At 38.4% G+C, this 16,307-nt stretch overlaps 1 protein-coding gene across 7 annotated transcripts in view; it reads right to left on the bottom strand.

The window, feature by feature from the left end:
* Positions 1 to 16,307, bottom strand: part of GLI3 (GLI family zinc finger 3) — a 204,638-nt gene that overhangs the window by 149,319 nt on the left and 39,012 nt on the right. The window contains exon 1 of one of the 7 annotated variants that reach the window (XM_085570402.1): positions 11,744 to 12,085. The exons of the other annotated variants lie outside the window; for them this stretch is intronic. The gene's annotated coding sequence lies outside the window, so the exon portion shown is untranslated. Of the gene's footprint in view, positions 1 to 11,743; positions 12,086 to 16,307 lie in introns of those variants that run through there. 7 annotated transcript variants of the gene reach the window in all.

Below are 16,307 nucleotides of genomic sequence, written 5' to 3'. Positions count from 1 at the left end.
AAATTGTTAATCAGGTTTTGCAGGCTTCATCTATCCACAATCTGGCAGAAGGGATTTCAATGTTTCTGTATTATTTTTTTCATTTGTATTCTTGGCTACCTACATTCTCAGGCAACATCCATTTCAAAGAAAAATAAACTAAGTTTCATCTCTCAAAAACATTAAGGAAGTCTGGGGAAGGGAAAGGGAATACCTGCAAAGTTTGTTTGGCTATATACAAAGCAAAAGAAAAAAATCACTGTGCAATACCCAGCAGCATAATCAATTCTGTGACTTTTGTGTGCTGTAGAAGAATGCAAAACTGTAGCCAGCACAACTTTGTCTTCTTCACTCACCAAATGCATAAAATACAGTTAATTGATTTTGTAAGAGAAAAAAGATTTTTATACAGCAAATAAGCACAGTGTGATTGAAGGATTCAAGGTCCATTTGATTTATATACAGAAACATGCACTTTGATTTGAAGGCAAAATGTGTTGAACAGTTAGCCCAAAGCTGCCATACAAATCACCCTGCATATTACATGTTCCAATTCTGAAAAAACAGTGTGTCTCCCATTTCTATTACGTCAAATGCTTGTCCACAACTTGCACAACTTGTCTACAAATACATAACTGTTGACTAATAATTATTTACCGTGTCCCTCTGAAGGCAAAGAAAAAAAAAAAAAACAACAACACATAAAACCAGAAGAAAATTAATAAATCAACCTTTAAGGTGCTATTGCCCTGAATTCAGGCAGCCTACCCCATCCAGACCCCCTCCTATTCTTCCAGCAGGAGAGAAATCTCATCCAAAACACTCTGCTTCCCCCTCTTCATAACAACTACCTTAAGTGCTGAATCATGGCTTTTAATAAACATGTTGAATTATTGAATAAGTGGACCTGATTGACCAGCATCTCACCTAAATAGTCAAAGAAGCTTTTTTGCCAGACAGTAGCCATGTTCTTTCTTCCCCAGTGCAGGACAGAACTTCCACCTTGCTGGCACGAACGAGAATTCATTTTTTTCCTCTACAAACAATAGTCTTTTGGAACCACACATCATACTGTCAAATTCATCTAATTAAGAATAATACTTTATGCTAATCTCATTGTTCATACCAGTTTTATCACAAGACTCGTAAGCATGAAAACTAGAAGACAACTTGTAGTCTAGATACCTCCAGGTACTTCTACAGTTATTCATTATTATGTTAGCAACTGTGCCACAATCATTTGTTGTATTAGCACATCCTCCTTGTAGAGGATATGAGATTTAACACATTTGTCCTATAAAATTCAATTAGCCATTTCAGATGCACCAGAGTTGTAACATCAAAACCAGCTAGCTTTAAAGAAGAAATTCCCATTAGAAATCACAGTTTTTTCATGGCAAAAAGACTGACAGTCCACAGCCTTCTCACAGCAGAATACATATTGGGCTTGCATGTTGCAACTCCTTTCTAAAGACTAGGAAAAATCTTTTCCAGAGCAGTAAGGTTACCACTGTCAGCTGCACTGAACTACATACTTCCCTCTCTTCTGGGTCTTATCTTCAAAAATCATGGAAACAAAGATGTAAACTTGCACATTAAAGAGTGCTAACATCAAAGTATATGCACTACTTTTGATATTAACCAAAGCCTTGAACCTGCAATCTAACTGGCACAAATCAGGGGTGTCTGTAATTTCAGAAACAGCTGAACTGAGCTCTGTGCCATGGCCTGCATTAGCTCACCGACTTTTCAAAGCACACTAGCCCTGTATGTTTTTACAACTACCTGCCAATCAAGAAAGCAGCAGGAATCCAAATTCACTTCTTGGCATTTTCACCATTTATCTGTCCGCATTTCTTAACACATGACGTTTTCTATATCTTTCTTCTCCTTCAATACTTTAAAAAAAACTTAACATCACCATCCAGAGTAATTTCTGTGCATTGGATCAAATCATGGTCTGTATAAGATCCCTGCCCTTTGGTTTACATAAAAATTATTGTACATCACAATTCAGCTAGAAAAAACGAATATACAAACGCATAAAGAAGTTACATAAATAGGCATCAATAATAGATTAATATTTGTGTATTATCTCACCAGTATTCCCCCATTCTCCCTCCCATTCCATTACCATATATATCACTCTTATGGTCTGCGTATCCCAACAGAACTTCAAATTCTCTCATCAAAGAAGTTAAGTAAAAAAAGATGTTTATCATGTCCTAACATTTGCTATTTCCTACAAAAATCTGAGTTTTCATTAGCAGTCACATACACTCCCCATTGTTGAAAACATTCCAATGCCATCTTCATTGAAATGAGTCTGCGCCAGAACTTACAGGCAGGACCTTACAAAAGCCCAGTGAACACACTCAGCTAAGCAGGTGTCCTACAGAAAAGGCAGTGCACAAAATGCAGGTAGATAGCTAGACAACACTTTGAATTTTAACTTTCCCTTGTACTTTAACTCACCAACTTAGTCCATACTTAAGTCTACACAAGACTCTCAGAACATGTTAGCTCATAATATGTCATAATAAAACTTTAGCCAGGGCAATACAGCATGGCTTGAACTATAGCATATGCATCTCCAGTTACAAGTATAAACTTCAGGATAAATGGAAAGGAGACAGGAAAGAAAAAGTTGAAGTATGGATTCCTAGCATTTTTGGTACCCTATTAATGTTTTATGTTAATAGGACAAACCCAGGATACCAGGAAGCATGCTGTGATGCAACAAAATGTAGTACATAACTGTACTCAGAGGGATGAGCCTCCTCCCATAATACAATGGTTTTTTGCCTCATTTCTGAAGGAAACAAGACTGAATAATATCAAGGGAAGGCAGAGGAGTTTGGTATCTATTCTACATATCTTTGAAACTCATTGATTGGATTAAGCCATTTTTATCTGAGTCAAGAGTTTCTATACTAGATCTCTACCAAGAAAAAGGCAGCAGCCATGTGGAAGAGATGCTGTATTACCAACCCTCTAGCATCAAGGTTGCAGAGTAATTTCTCTACATCATACAGAACATAGTAAGGAGCAAGGTGTAACAAGCAACCCACCAGAAAAAAAACTTTGATCAGAGCCAGCATCTTAACCAGACACAAGAGAATCAAGACAAAAAGCCATGCCCTGAAGTCAATTCCCAGGAAGGTCCATTTCAACTTCAAGCAGCTTTGCATCTTGAGCAGAGCTGCTGATTAAGGATGTGATCTGGAGCAAGTTTCCAGGACAAATCTTACAAAAAATCAGCACCAGAGTGCAACAGAATCACATGAGGGTCTGTGGGCTTTAGCAGCCTAGGATAATTCAAACATCCACAGTGCTTGCAAGTTACTAAGTAGTTTCTTGAGGAATAAGCATTTGTCTTCCACAATCCCCTTCAACCAATGAGAAATAGAATGCACAGGAATACTTTAATTTACCCAGAAGCTTTATCAACCACTCATGAAACAATACGCAGGCATGAAGATGGAGACCAACTATAGAGTTTGGCAGATTGACCATAAATTTCATCACAAACTGAAAAACTATACATGAACAGCCTTCATGAAGAGCAGAAAATAAAAGTATGGCCCAAGAGTGACCATTGTCATCTTCATAGACCGGGAGCATAGCTGAAGAAATACCAGACTTGTATATCAGAAGCTAGGTTCACTGGCAAAAAGGCTTTCTTCTCAAGTTCTCAGAAAGACCTCTCTTCACTCCAGCGGAAACAGGAAAAAATGGAGGAGAGGGCCCAAAGAAGATGGGAACAAATTGCACCTTAAACCAATAAAATACCCTTGGCCCATCAAGTTGTCTCATTACTGAGAAGTCAGTAATTAAAATTTTAATGGCATGCAAGCAGGTTTCTAAATCATTAGGCAACAGAACAGTGTCAACAATATTGCTGAACAAAGAGATAGAGAAAAATCAACCATCACTGCTTAATCACTTAGGACTCTATCTGGCAGCTATTCATCTGAGGAGCACAGAAGTCCCTTATACTCTGCAACTACCTGCTCTGTAGCAGTAGGTCATTTATTTATCCTCCCTCATATCAAATTGTAATGCTTTGCCTTTAAGGACTTGAAAGTGGGTATGCATTTTTGCCACAAGTGTAAAAAAAAATTATCATGCACTGTTTATGAAGCATTACACATCTATGCACACACAGAATTGTTGGAACATGAATAACACAACTAGAAAAATGACAGTTTGAAGGTAACATCAAGCCCACAAGAGAATGGCATGACAAAGTTATGGCTGCCTGCACAGCATCACACATCTAACTACCATCTGCTTCAAGATGCCAAGCACGCCATTTGTCTCTGCAAGACCCCAGCTTCATCCAGCACCACCCATGGGGTGGACAGTGCTTCATAAACAGTTTATCTCTACTTGGTTCTCATCTTGGAGTTCAACATAGGACCCCTCTGCTCCATGTACTGGCTTCACTGAAGCCCAGCTCTGCAGATAGATTATAAATTCCCTCCTGGAATTTCTCTGGCACTCATTACAGTATCCAAGTGCTTCATTAGTAGTATGAAAATGTTCTTTACGATAGTTCTTGCAACATGAAGAGATGGTCTTGTCCATTACCAACAGAGACTACCTACTTAATGTTCCTAGCTGTACGTGCATAGTCTAGAGAGCCTGAGCCATTTTCAGAGAACCAATTTTCAGAGTACTTAGCATCAAATCTATTTTACACAGTTTGTATTTTCAGGCACTATAATATAATAATAACAACTGTATTTGTTAGCATGCCCACATGCTTGCCTTTCTGAAAACCAGATGTAAGTCACATACCAGGAAACGAAAAGAAAAACCTCTATATTGGTGATGTTGAGTGCTCCAAGTAGTAAGAGCTCTAGGTGTGATGTAATTAATGACACTGTAAATTCCTATATTTTTTGCACTTTTGTGGGTAATGTATATAAAAAGATGGGAATTCTGACTGAAGAATTCCTCATTTCTGGGGCCATTTATAAGAACCTGCTCTCCTAGCAGATATTTTATTATATAAATATGGGTTCAGTCTGTAAAATCTCCTTCTATGGTAGCAGAAAGATATTTTGTCTTCTTCATTATGTATTTTAATGAAATACAGAAATTTTAATCACTAAGACCTCTACCTCGCTGTCAATGAAGCAAAAGTTGTCCAAGGGGGTGACAGACTATTATAAAAAAAGAAAGCAGGGGAGAGAGAAATATTACAGCTGCATGACAGTTTCTTCAGGTCACTACACACAGAAGGGATGAATGCATGCAATCATTGCATTAAAGACTGCACTATAATGGACAGGCACAGAGAATGCTATGTTGGCATTCCTGATTTTGTGATATAAATAATACTCCTTTATTAAATGACTCGCATGTCACTTCATAGTATAAAAAGAACAACAAAGGAAAAAGCAAAATGAGAAGACAAATACGGCAGCCATAAGAAATGGGTGATTTAGTTCAACTAGCCCTTTGAAAGCCAACAGAACACCTTGTAACTTCAGTAAATTATCATTTCCCAAGACATTCAGGTCAGAAGATGACAGCATATCAAGGGTTCACAGACAGTTGCTGGGAAGAGGAAATTTTGCATGTTGAACCCCACCCTAGGCTTTAAAGAGGAAATTTTTTAGTGAGAACAAACTTGCTGCTTCTTCCACTAGAATGTCTATTTTCTGTTCCATCTTTCCCCTTGTAACTTTGAAAATGTTTCATCATCCCGACTACTACCTTCCTCCTCCCAGACCTATTTGCTATTCCAACACTGCACTCCACAATCCTCTCATTTCAGACCCATCTTCTTCAACCAGTATCTGTTAACCATGAAATCTAACCTCTTTGTCCTATTCCTTGTGGGAAGAATCTCTTTGCTCAGTTTTTCCCATCTTCTCTCTCAATATGTCTTTTTCTTAATCTTCAGTCATGCATTCCAGTCATTGTGCCCCATTTCTGATGATTACAACTCTTCCTTCTAGGTTGTCTGTCCAATCTCAGCACACTGAACTTGGGCTCCTTTCTTGAGCTTCTTTTTATGGGATCTTTTCTCTCTTACCCTTTTTCTCCCTTCTGACAGGGCTCCCACTCTCCAACCCACACTCAACTAAACAGAAGCCTTCCCCCTATCATTGTCAGTATCAAACCCTGGACTAGCTAAGGAAAACTTGTGGAGGTGTCCTTCACATGGTATTCAGAACAGTGGATCCTGTAAGGTCTTCTTCAGTTTCTTCTCGCTGTTCCCTTTACATCATTAGCATTGCTTTTCCCTTGATGCAGCTGGCTCATTATAGTGATAGGTGAAAAGCACTAAGGTCCACTTGCATGCTTTGCAGGAAGAAAGATAATACCTGAGGAACAACTATCTCTGCAACTCTCATTGCTGCAGTTCAATGAATGAAGACGAGAAATGTCATTTCATACAATGAGAGTCATAAAGTAGGAACCATCTCACATAGCTCTAATATACTCTTGTTGTATAGGCTCCTTCTATTGTTGGCTGAGAAATGATGCCTCCAGACTGGGATTCAGCCTATCTCAAAATGGAAGGACTCATCCTTTGAAAATACATAACTGATTACAGATCACCCACTTAGACATTTACCTTTCAGAAAGATAAGGGTAGATAAGATGGATCTACTATCCAAATTTTAGAAATATGGGGAATGCAAACTGGTTTTCCACAGTTTTATATAGAAGGTACTATTTTGCCATCCAGTAGTAATAATAGTATCTCCCTTCAATCTTCAATTTACTTCTGCAAGTGTTTGATCTGATTTAATCTTCAAATAACATAAGTAGCCAAGCTGAGGCTAATAAATTTCATTCTCAATTTCATTACAATAACCAAATACTGCAGAGGAACTTGCGGAGCAGTGAATAATTCTCACTTTCGGATGATCCATCTAATCTTTACTGGAAAAACTTAGGTCCCAGTGATATATGCAGTTTCTTAGGATAGACCTGATCATCTTCTCTCATTGCCTAGATAAGAAAGCCAGGCCAAACAGTATCAAAACTGAACATCAGCACTGCTATAGCAACCAAACAGTATGACTCATCTTGACTGGTTGTTTTAATCAAATATACAGTCTACCATTTTGTAGTAAAGGTAAGATAACACAGCCAAATCAATACAGACACATTCTTCTAAAGCCTAGAGAACACCAAGCATTATCAGCTTTACAATCTGTAAGACTACAATAGGTGTTTTATGAGATAGGTAGATGGACCCATTCCAAAATAAGTTCCCTGAGTCAGTTGTCACACTTCAGAAATACCTCGCTATAGACATCTGACTGCCTGAGCTACAAAGGTATTCAATGTTGGTAAGACCATTTACATCAGTGAATCATTCAGAATTTTTCAGTTTCAAAACTATCACTTTATCATCACTAAGCAATTGCAGTCATGATTTACTGACCTGTAATGTGTTTAGCAACTGAATTTCCAAAACATGTCTTTTCCTAGCGAACAACTGGTGCACTGTTCTGTGCCTAGATAGAAGTCTGGAAATGCAAGGGACCAGGATCTCCACAAATGTTGTACAGCTTGTACTTCTGTCCCTTTTGTCTCTCTGTCTGTATCTGTTTTGGCTCTTTAGACTATAAACTCCCCACAGCAGGAACTGTCTGTTATCAGACATATACCCACAAATGAGCACCATAAAAAGCACCATAAAAATGTTATGATTTTTTTCATGCTACACAATTTGAGTTTCTCAGAAAACTACCAGAGACCACATATTTAAAAATCAGTTACTCAAAAAATATATGTTTTTTTACCATTAAAAAAAAAAAAAGGGTGTACTGTTCATTCAGTGTAAACATGTCTCAGTCATTTTGGAAGTACAAAGGAAGTACGAGAAATTTTCCCATGTCTAACTGGCATCACTAATGTTTTACAAAGTTATCTATTGAGTGCAACACCCAGAATATTCACCCTTCCCTTCCAATTTTCATTTGAATGTGTCATTCTTCACCACTGCAGAAATAGTTTGCCTGGACAAAAATGGATTGGGAACTTTCAAGTATTTCCCTCTACCGCCACCACTGTTGCTTCCAATAACAATTAGGAAATATCAGTTGAGTTGGAGGAAGCTGTCTGGTATCATTGGTCTGATCAAATGGAAAAGAAAAAGTACATGTACCTTATCTTGCTGAGAAGACTTGTTCAAGGAAAAAAAAAAATCCAGGATCCAGTGAAGACTGATGAACTGTACAGAACAGTTAACTGTCACTGTTCCCATATGAGTTATTAAAGCTGTGGAGTAATTAAATCACATCTTGTCTTTCTTCTTACACAGCCTGGAGAATCTCCATATTGGAGAAAGGAGGGTAGAAATAAGAGAAAAAGCTTAGATTGCTTTACTTGCAGAGCTTAAGACAACTTCAAAGCAGCCCTTGCTGGGATTACAAAATCATCCAAGAATTGTTATAAGTGTGTGTGTTTGTAAACAAGGCTAAGGGTAGCCTTAGAAGTTAAAGAAAAATTCTCAAGTATTTGTGCTTAGCTGGTATACATTTAGATTTTATCTTTTGAATTTTAACTTGCATTGTCAAAATGTTTGATTTCCAATTTGGGAGAGGCTATATTTACCACTGAGGGATAATGAGTTTTAAAACACTCTTACCATCACTTAGCAGCTAACCAAACTGGAGAGAAAATCAACCACAGAACAAAACTGGAGCAAGGGAATTGCTAACAAAAAAATACTTCTCCCTTCAGCTCTACAAAGAGATCAGAGAACAGTTCTTTACTCAAACCAGATTTTAAATGCTTCCTTCCGTGCACAGTACATATGGCTTGCATCTATTTTTTCTTTAAAACAGAGCTACATTTCTTCCTGTTAGTAAACATATCAAGGCTTTTAGGAGAACTAACAACAACAAAACTCTTCTTGCTTTTAATATAGATTAAACATTGGTATTCTAAATAGGAAATAATTTCTCTGACCATATGCATAAACTGAATGGCTTTGTAAGAGCTAACAGGTAAAAATACTGCCCTACATAAAAATTCATTCATTTTTACAAAACTAGCATTTGAGGAGCTGTGTGTCTAGCACAAAAGTACTTAAACAAAACTGAATTTAACTTGACAAGAATACCGGCATTACCTCTTCCCCTCCAAGCTTACTTTCCCACCTTTCTCCTTATTCCACTTTTTTCTTTTATATGCCACCCCTTTCATACTTGCCTTTTTTCTTTAACAAAAAGTCACTGCTGAGTAAAATATGAAACGCTAGCACAGGAACAGATAATTCCTTCCCACTGCCCTATCACCCCTTCCTCTGTCATCCTGAAGGTAATATAGTTACTCAGAAAGAAAAGTTGATAGCAATTTTAAGCAAAGTTACCAACTGAAATATCACAGGTTTTCACACTTCATGCTTCCAATATAACACAGCATTGTACACCCACTCCAGCAACTGGCTCCAATGTAGTTAATTTCCCCCCCAACCTTCTCTGTCTGGTATCAAATACAGGAGAGAATTTGACCATACATGTAAGTGGATTGCTAGTCCAGATTGCTAGTAATGCTATTTGTCCATTTTGCACCCAAAGGGTGGTAAAAAAAAGGAAAGAATCTGCATAGAAAAATCTGTAAAAACTGATTCAGCAGCTACATCTTTCTAAATTATAAACCAGCTGGCAGAAACCCAATAGCAAAGGAGAGCATAACTGAGATGTAGAGAGATAACAGGATCTGGGGGCAGCTTATGCAAATACAGGCAAAAAAAAAAAAGCTCTCTGCCATATGAAAGCAGAGCACCTGGGAGTGGGGTGATGCACAGCAAAGAGGAATCCTAGCTTAATCCCATGGCCTACTCAGCTCTGGCTGTGGCACTGACTTCCAGCAGCAGTGCAAGTCTGCAGTGGAAAACAAGAAGGATACTGGGGAAGACAAGTCTGTAAAAGAAATATTTAAATGCTCTATAACTGAACTTCAAAAACTGTAGATACAACAGAAAAATATGCCATCGTGATAGCATCCAGCATTATCTTAATAACAACTGTACAGTGCAACAAGATTGGAAATGGCCAAAACAACTACAAGCAAGTAATTTTGAACAAAAATATCTGATGTATCCACCCAATTCTGACAGACTAGTTATTGCATACTAATTGGGCTCTGCTAACAGCATGACAAGAAGAAGCTGTACTGTGGGGCTACAGACTGCAGTCATTTATCTAACATTAACATTTTAACAGATCTTTGTTATCACAGTTTGGCATCAATACTGTACTCTGGAAAGTACCATTCCCTGAAAGCCTCTCAGTCTGGTATTTCCACAGTTGCTACTATGCCAATCACAATGACTTCCTCTGAAGCATCCAACTTTCCTAGCAAAAGGCACATGCTAAATAATGACTAGTCAGAAGCTCTCTCATTAACAGCCTTTTTCATCTGTCCATCCATCCATCCCACCAAATTAAGAGCATGAAGTGCATTGTTCAGCCTTTGTCCGTATCTTCTCTTCCCATGGTCAAACTGCCCAAACATCACTGCACAGAAAAGCATCACAACAGTATCCTTTTTTTTCATGGGTACCATGCATCTCTTGACAGAAATACAAAAAAACAAAGGTTTTTCCCTCTCACAATCAATACACATAAACACGGCTACTGTCTGAGCAGGTTTGCATGCAATATCTATATTACAGATATTATCACTGATGCATTTTACTTGCAATCTTTAAGTCAGGGTTCTTGTCCATATAATATGCATTTCTTTCAATATAGATGGCCACTCATAAGTATGTAGTGACAAAAAGAGCATCTGAGCAGTGTCTCCGCACCATTTGGAAGGGGCCTGTGGATAAACTGCTTGTGCTTTTCTTGAATTAATTTCTAGAAGTATCTGGCCATCTACCCACAAGGTCTCTAGCAGGAGGCAGAGTGCAAGCAGACCAGTGGCAACATGCACTGGAATGTCTCACTGCAAGAAACTGCCCAAATCAGACACAGAAGGATGGTTACAGCAGCCCATTGAAATAAAGGCATGACTGGCCACTAACAGAAAACAGCAGGTCTTATGCTGCTGGCCTACATTAGCTCTCAGGATCCAATCACATCATTGCTTATAAACTCTCCTCAGTAAGAAATTATAACTTAGACAGCAAGAGAGGGGGTAGGCAGGGCTCAAGACAGGATTTCTTTAAAGCCCCTGACAGTTATCCCTCATTAGTAGAGACAAACATTTCTTGGAATCAAAAAGACAAAATCTGAGGCTAAAGGAAGAGCAAGTTTGGTGTCACGGCATCCAGAAGGACATGACTTTGAAGTGTTTTTTCTTTGAAGTATGAGGAGTAATGTCAGAAATAAAAGATTCTTGTGAATGAAATTAAGCAACAAGAGAAAAAGTCAAAATACTCCTAGCATTCCTGAAGCATGCCAATAAGCAGGAAACTGCAGCTAGGCTAGGCTACGTATACTCCCACTCATGATACTGCAATATCTCAACCAACACAAGACATCCTGAGGAAGAGTTTTAACTGATACTATCCCATAAACTCCCCCTTCTTTCTCCTCTATGTCCTTTCAATTCCCAGCATGAACAGAAAAACAAAACAAAAAACTGGAGAATATGATTTCAGTCCATCACATCACCTGCCAGGACCAGATTTTCAAGACAATACATCACCTGGCTACGGACACAGAAAGTTCACATATCATCAAAGTTCACTTTAAGGTGAGAGATAAAAGATCCACCCATTCTACAGCAAAGTCTGAGTATCCATCAGTACTGAAGAGCTGTCAAACTACAGCACCTGATTCTGCAAGGCCTCCAGAATTTCCCAGACAGCGACAGTCAGCTCCAGCTTGAAGGACATTAGCAACACCAGCCAGTCCGCAGAGCCTATGGTTCCAGGATTTGGAACAGTGCACACCAAGGCAGAGAGATTATGCTATCAGTGCAGAGCTGGAAGTACACTCCAGCAGCTGCAGTTTGTCACAACCACACCCAAAACACTCATAGTCTTCAAAGTGCAAGAGTCCATGTGGTTGAAAAATCTTCCTCTCAGTTGTGGCAGTCAAAATTGTTGTTGAACTAAGTCCCACACATTTTAGCAAGCTAGTAACAAAAAAAAAAAAAAAAAAAAAAACAAACACCAAAAAAAAAAAACAACTCAGTGCAAATGATCAGTGTTTACTCAGTGTGACGCTGTTTACTCGGTGTTTACTCCATTTAAGATCAGTGTTTACTCTGTGTGACCTCGTGTATTTCTCTGACACATACTAGCCTGATACACTGGGTCAATATTAGTTCAGAGCAGCCTACATTAAGTGCCAAATGCTCTTACATCAATTTTTATCAAGTCAGATGGAGTTGCTCTATCCAAAATCCAAATGTTTTGTTTTATACCTTTCTTGTACAAATTGTTAAAGGCATTGCACTGTTAAGCATCTGGCAAAAGTTGATTATGCCCCATTAAATCTCTTCTTGCAGAGGAGTGTAAGTGGGTTCAGGGCAACTATTAACATATGCCAAGGTAAAACAGCATCATCCAGTAATACCTCCATTTGAAAAAACATCTTAAATATTGAAAAACACAAAGAAAACACATATCTTTCTGTTCAATATTATACCTCTTCATTTAACATCTGTGCTGTTATTCTTCTACTAACAGAACTTTCCAACCTTCTTGGGTGAAGACAAAATGTGCAGCCTGCTCCTTTAGAAGAGAAAGTTTTCAGCAATCTTGTGTTTAACATAGTAAGCACCATCAAGGTGACAGCCAAAGAATGTGCATTTGATTCATCCAGGCCAGAGGGTTGCCTCAGAGTATTAAAAAAAAAAAATCCCCAAAGTACTCACATCCCCAGAAATAAGTCAAATACAAAGAAAATACAGCAGGCTGCCTCAAACTTCTTATGAGGTTGCTCAGAACTTAGTCATTGGATTGGCTTCAAATCTAACATTTTTAATATTTAGATCACATATCACGACAGCAACTACAGAAATTACCTGTCCAAAAAGAGTAACTACATGCACCTTCTAGACATGCCTAATAGATTTCAGCAGCTTCAAGCAAGGAAAGAACCACTGTTATGTGAGCAGTCAGCAGAGCAGCAGCACAGACAGAGCTGGTCAGCAGTGGTGCATCAGAATTTCCTGAAATTGGACTAACAAAATAGTTATGGACTCGTGCATTTAAACAGACAAGTCACACTCAAGTTGCCACTTACACACAAGTATAACTTTCTCCAGACCATTAGAGGTTCACAGTGGAGAAAGACTACCCCAAATCTTTTACAGACTTCAGCATGGGGAAATCATTAGCATCTGTATTACAGTGTTATGAGTACAGATATGCAGCACACAGAAAGCAAATTATAAATGTGATTCTGTCTATGCAAGTTAGTGAAATATGATTAAATATGTTAAAGGATTCCGATGGATTCCATAGAATTCTTCACCTTACTGGCCTCCCAAAGGTACTAACAAGCACAAGCAGCCAGGTATCAATTCCTCACTAGTAACTTATAGTGTTCCAACACATTATTCCCCTTTTTCCAAAGATTCTTCTTCCCCACTCTCATATCATCCAGGCTGCAGATGGTAGCTGTGGGAAAAACTTTACATATAAAAATAAAGAGAATGGGGTTTTCCTTTATTTCTTGGACTTTGGTCACTCTCAGCAAGCTCAAAGAGGAAGCGCTGTCCTGTCTCTGAAACTATCCCAAACACTACAACATAACTTCTCCAAAAATACTCAATTTTCAGTCTGAAGAAACTGTTTTCATGTTTTGTTCTGAGTATCAGATTAAGTGCTGACCTTTTACTGGGAGGTTGTATCATTCCTAGAAACAGGACAACACAGAAATCAGAGAGGATATTCTCTTGTAGCTTTATACAACAGAATACAACACATCTAGACAGACATTTTAGTTAATTATATTTACATCATCCCATTCAAGGAGTCTGGTGATAACAGTTGATGAAGCATAACACATTTGTTCTACATCATTTCTTTTTATAAACCATACAGAACACATCCTTGCTTCCAGTTTTACAGAAGACACTTAGCAGCACCAGCCCTGCTCAGCAGTGTTCAGTTCACAGAGCTCTTTGTAGTGCTGGTTGCCATCATTGCAACTGCAGACAATGCCTGCCATACTGATGCATCAATAAGCTGATCTGTTCAGTAGATCACCTACCTGAGATTCTCAGAACTAACAACTTATTTTCTGCTGACTTAGCTCAAACCAACTTCCAGGATGGCTTCAGAATTAGAGAGAAAAGCTGCTCAACAAACACCTAGACTTGGGCTTCAAGGAAACACTTATTTTATGTTGGGCATATTTCTGTTAGCTTTTCCCAATTCTTATAAGCAGGATTCTTTTGGGACAGGAATTAACAATTTTCCTCTCAGTTTTATCTGGAAAATATCAACCAATTAATACCTCGAAATAAAAGACAATGAGAATCATAGAGGCAAGCAGAGTATAGGTGAGGGAAATGACAATTATGAAATAATATCTCTTTGCACCTTTAAACACATTCTGCCAAACGTTGTGCCGAACTTTGTGGCATCCCTATCACCCATCTGTCTGTAGCCCCTTCACACTCATGAGAACAATAATTCAGCATTGCTCACCAATATACACAAGACTAATCAAAGACTAACAAACCTTGGCAGAATTTTATTTAAGGAATTCACTTTTCTTTAGATCAACAATTGGCATTGAAGCAAACATTTATAAAAAGATAAACAGTTTTCTTTGGGCATACACACTATCAATAAGTGAACACGAAACACCAACAGCTTACTGCAAACTTTGCAATGGTAAAATCTGTTTCACACTCATTTCTAAACCAAGTGTGAATGCCTACATCTTGCAAACATCATCAGCATATGTCTATTGAGAACTGCAGTGCCAGTATGCACAACCACTTAAGTGATGTGATTCATAGATTTTTCTGTGTTTTGTGTATGTTGGCATATCTTGTGGGCATGCTCAGTCTAGTGTGCTGCCTGTTTTCCATTAAATGGGAAAACCTTTTAAGACAATAAATATAGGTTTTCATCAGAGCCCTGAGGCATCCATTCATCACCTTATCTTGTCCCAAACAGTTTTTGAAGAGACATGTAATAGAAGCATTCTCATTTTGCAAATTGCATAAAGGATTCAGCGATGGTGAATGAACATAAATCTAGTTACACACTTCCTACCTTTTATTTAAATGTACTAGCAATGCTGTCTCTTCCATGAGAATTTCCATCCTGCAGTGTCCAGAGTCACTTCACTAATTCAGTGCTTGAGATGCTCACTAAAACTAAAATATACAGGTAGCAGAAAAAGGAAAACTTTGATAGATCTCCAACCAACCTGAAGAAAACTAGAATCGCTATTTCCATAAATATGCACAGCTGAAGAGCAGCTCTAGAAAGCTCTAGGAATATAGAAGGTAGTAAATCCCACTCCAATTACATCAAGCAGTAAGTAAAGCATCAGAGACAGGTAGTGCTGAAATCAAGTAAGGTTATGTTGCCAAAGCAGGAACCCAAGATACACAGCCAGGCTGAAAGATGTAAGGAAAATCGTGCATGACAACCTTACAACAAAGGGAACTGAGAGGAGGATGGTAGTGAAGACAAGAGAGTATGACAAAGCAGACACTATCCTCAGAAGTGCAGGGAAGTTTTAAATGAGGCCAACTTAAGAAATGGGCAGAAAAATGAGAGCAAATGGAAAAAAAATTGAAATGAGCATATGATAAGACAAAAAAAAATTGAGAGCACAAATGAGGTGTAAACAACAGGAACCTGGCAAAGAGAAATACTTAGCAAGGAGATCAGAAATTCAGGACAACAGGGTAACTTGAGAAAACTAAGTTAACCTTGTCACTCAAAGATTCTCAAGAGTCCTGCACCAGCAACAATTCCTGTCATCCTCCCCTAGGCAACTCTACCAGGAACTCTGCCACCATGAAGCCAACATGAGTTGATTTATGCTGGTTTCGTAAATACCACTCTACTTCCAAGTTTACCACTACATACTACACCACTCATCACTTGTAGACTTAAAATAATGAGAACCCTGGTGACTCTCAAAATACTTGCAAACTGAGGTTTCCTGTTGTGAGAGTCATCAGCTGGGGCCTGACTGAAGATTGCCACCAAACTGTGGGAGAAGTTATTTTTGTTTCAGGTTTGTTTGGCTTTCTTAAGGAAAAAAATCCTACAGGCCACTTCTAATGCATGAGGTTGTTTCAGCAGAATGTCTGGATTTCAGCTCAAGCTGTGATCTCACCATCTCCTCCGACTTAAAAACACTCATACAGACTGTTTTTCTAACTCTCACCATCCTAACCAAAACATGTGACAT

This window comes from Lonchura striata, chromosome 2, assembly GCF_050655825.1.
Source record: "Lonchura striata isolate lonStrDom1 chromosome 2, ASM5065582v1, whole genome shotgun sequence".
Classification (NCBI taxonomy): Eukaryota; Metazoa; Chordata; class Aves; order Passeriformes; family Estrildidae; genus Lonchura; species Lonchura striata.
The sequence above is the reverse complement of the archived record's forward strand: the minus strand, read 5'-3'. Positions and strand labels throughout refer to the sequence as shown.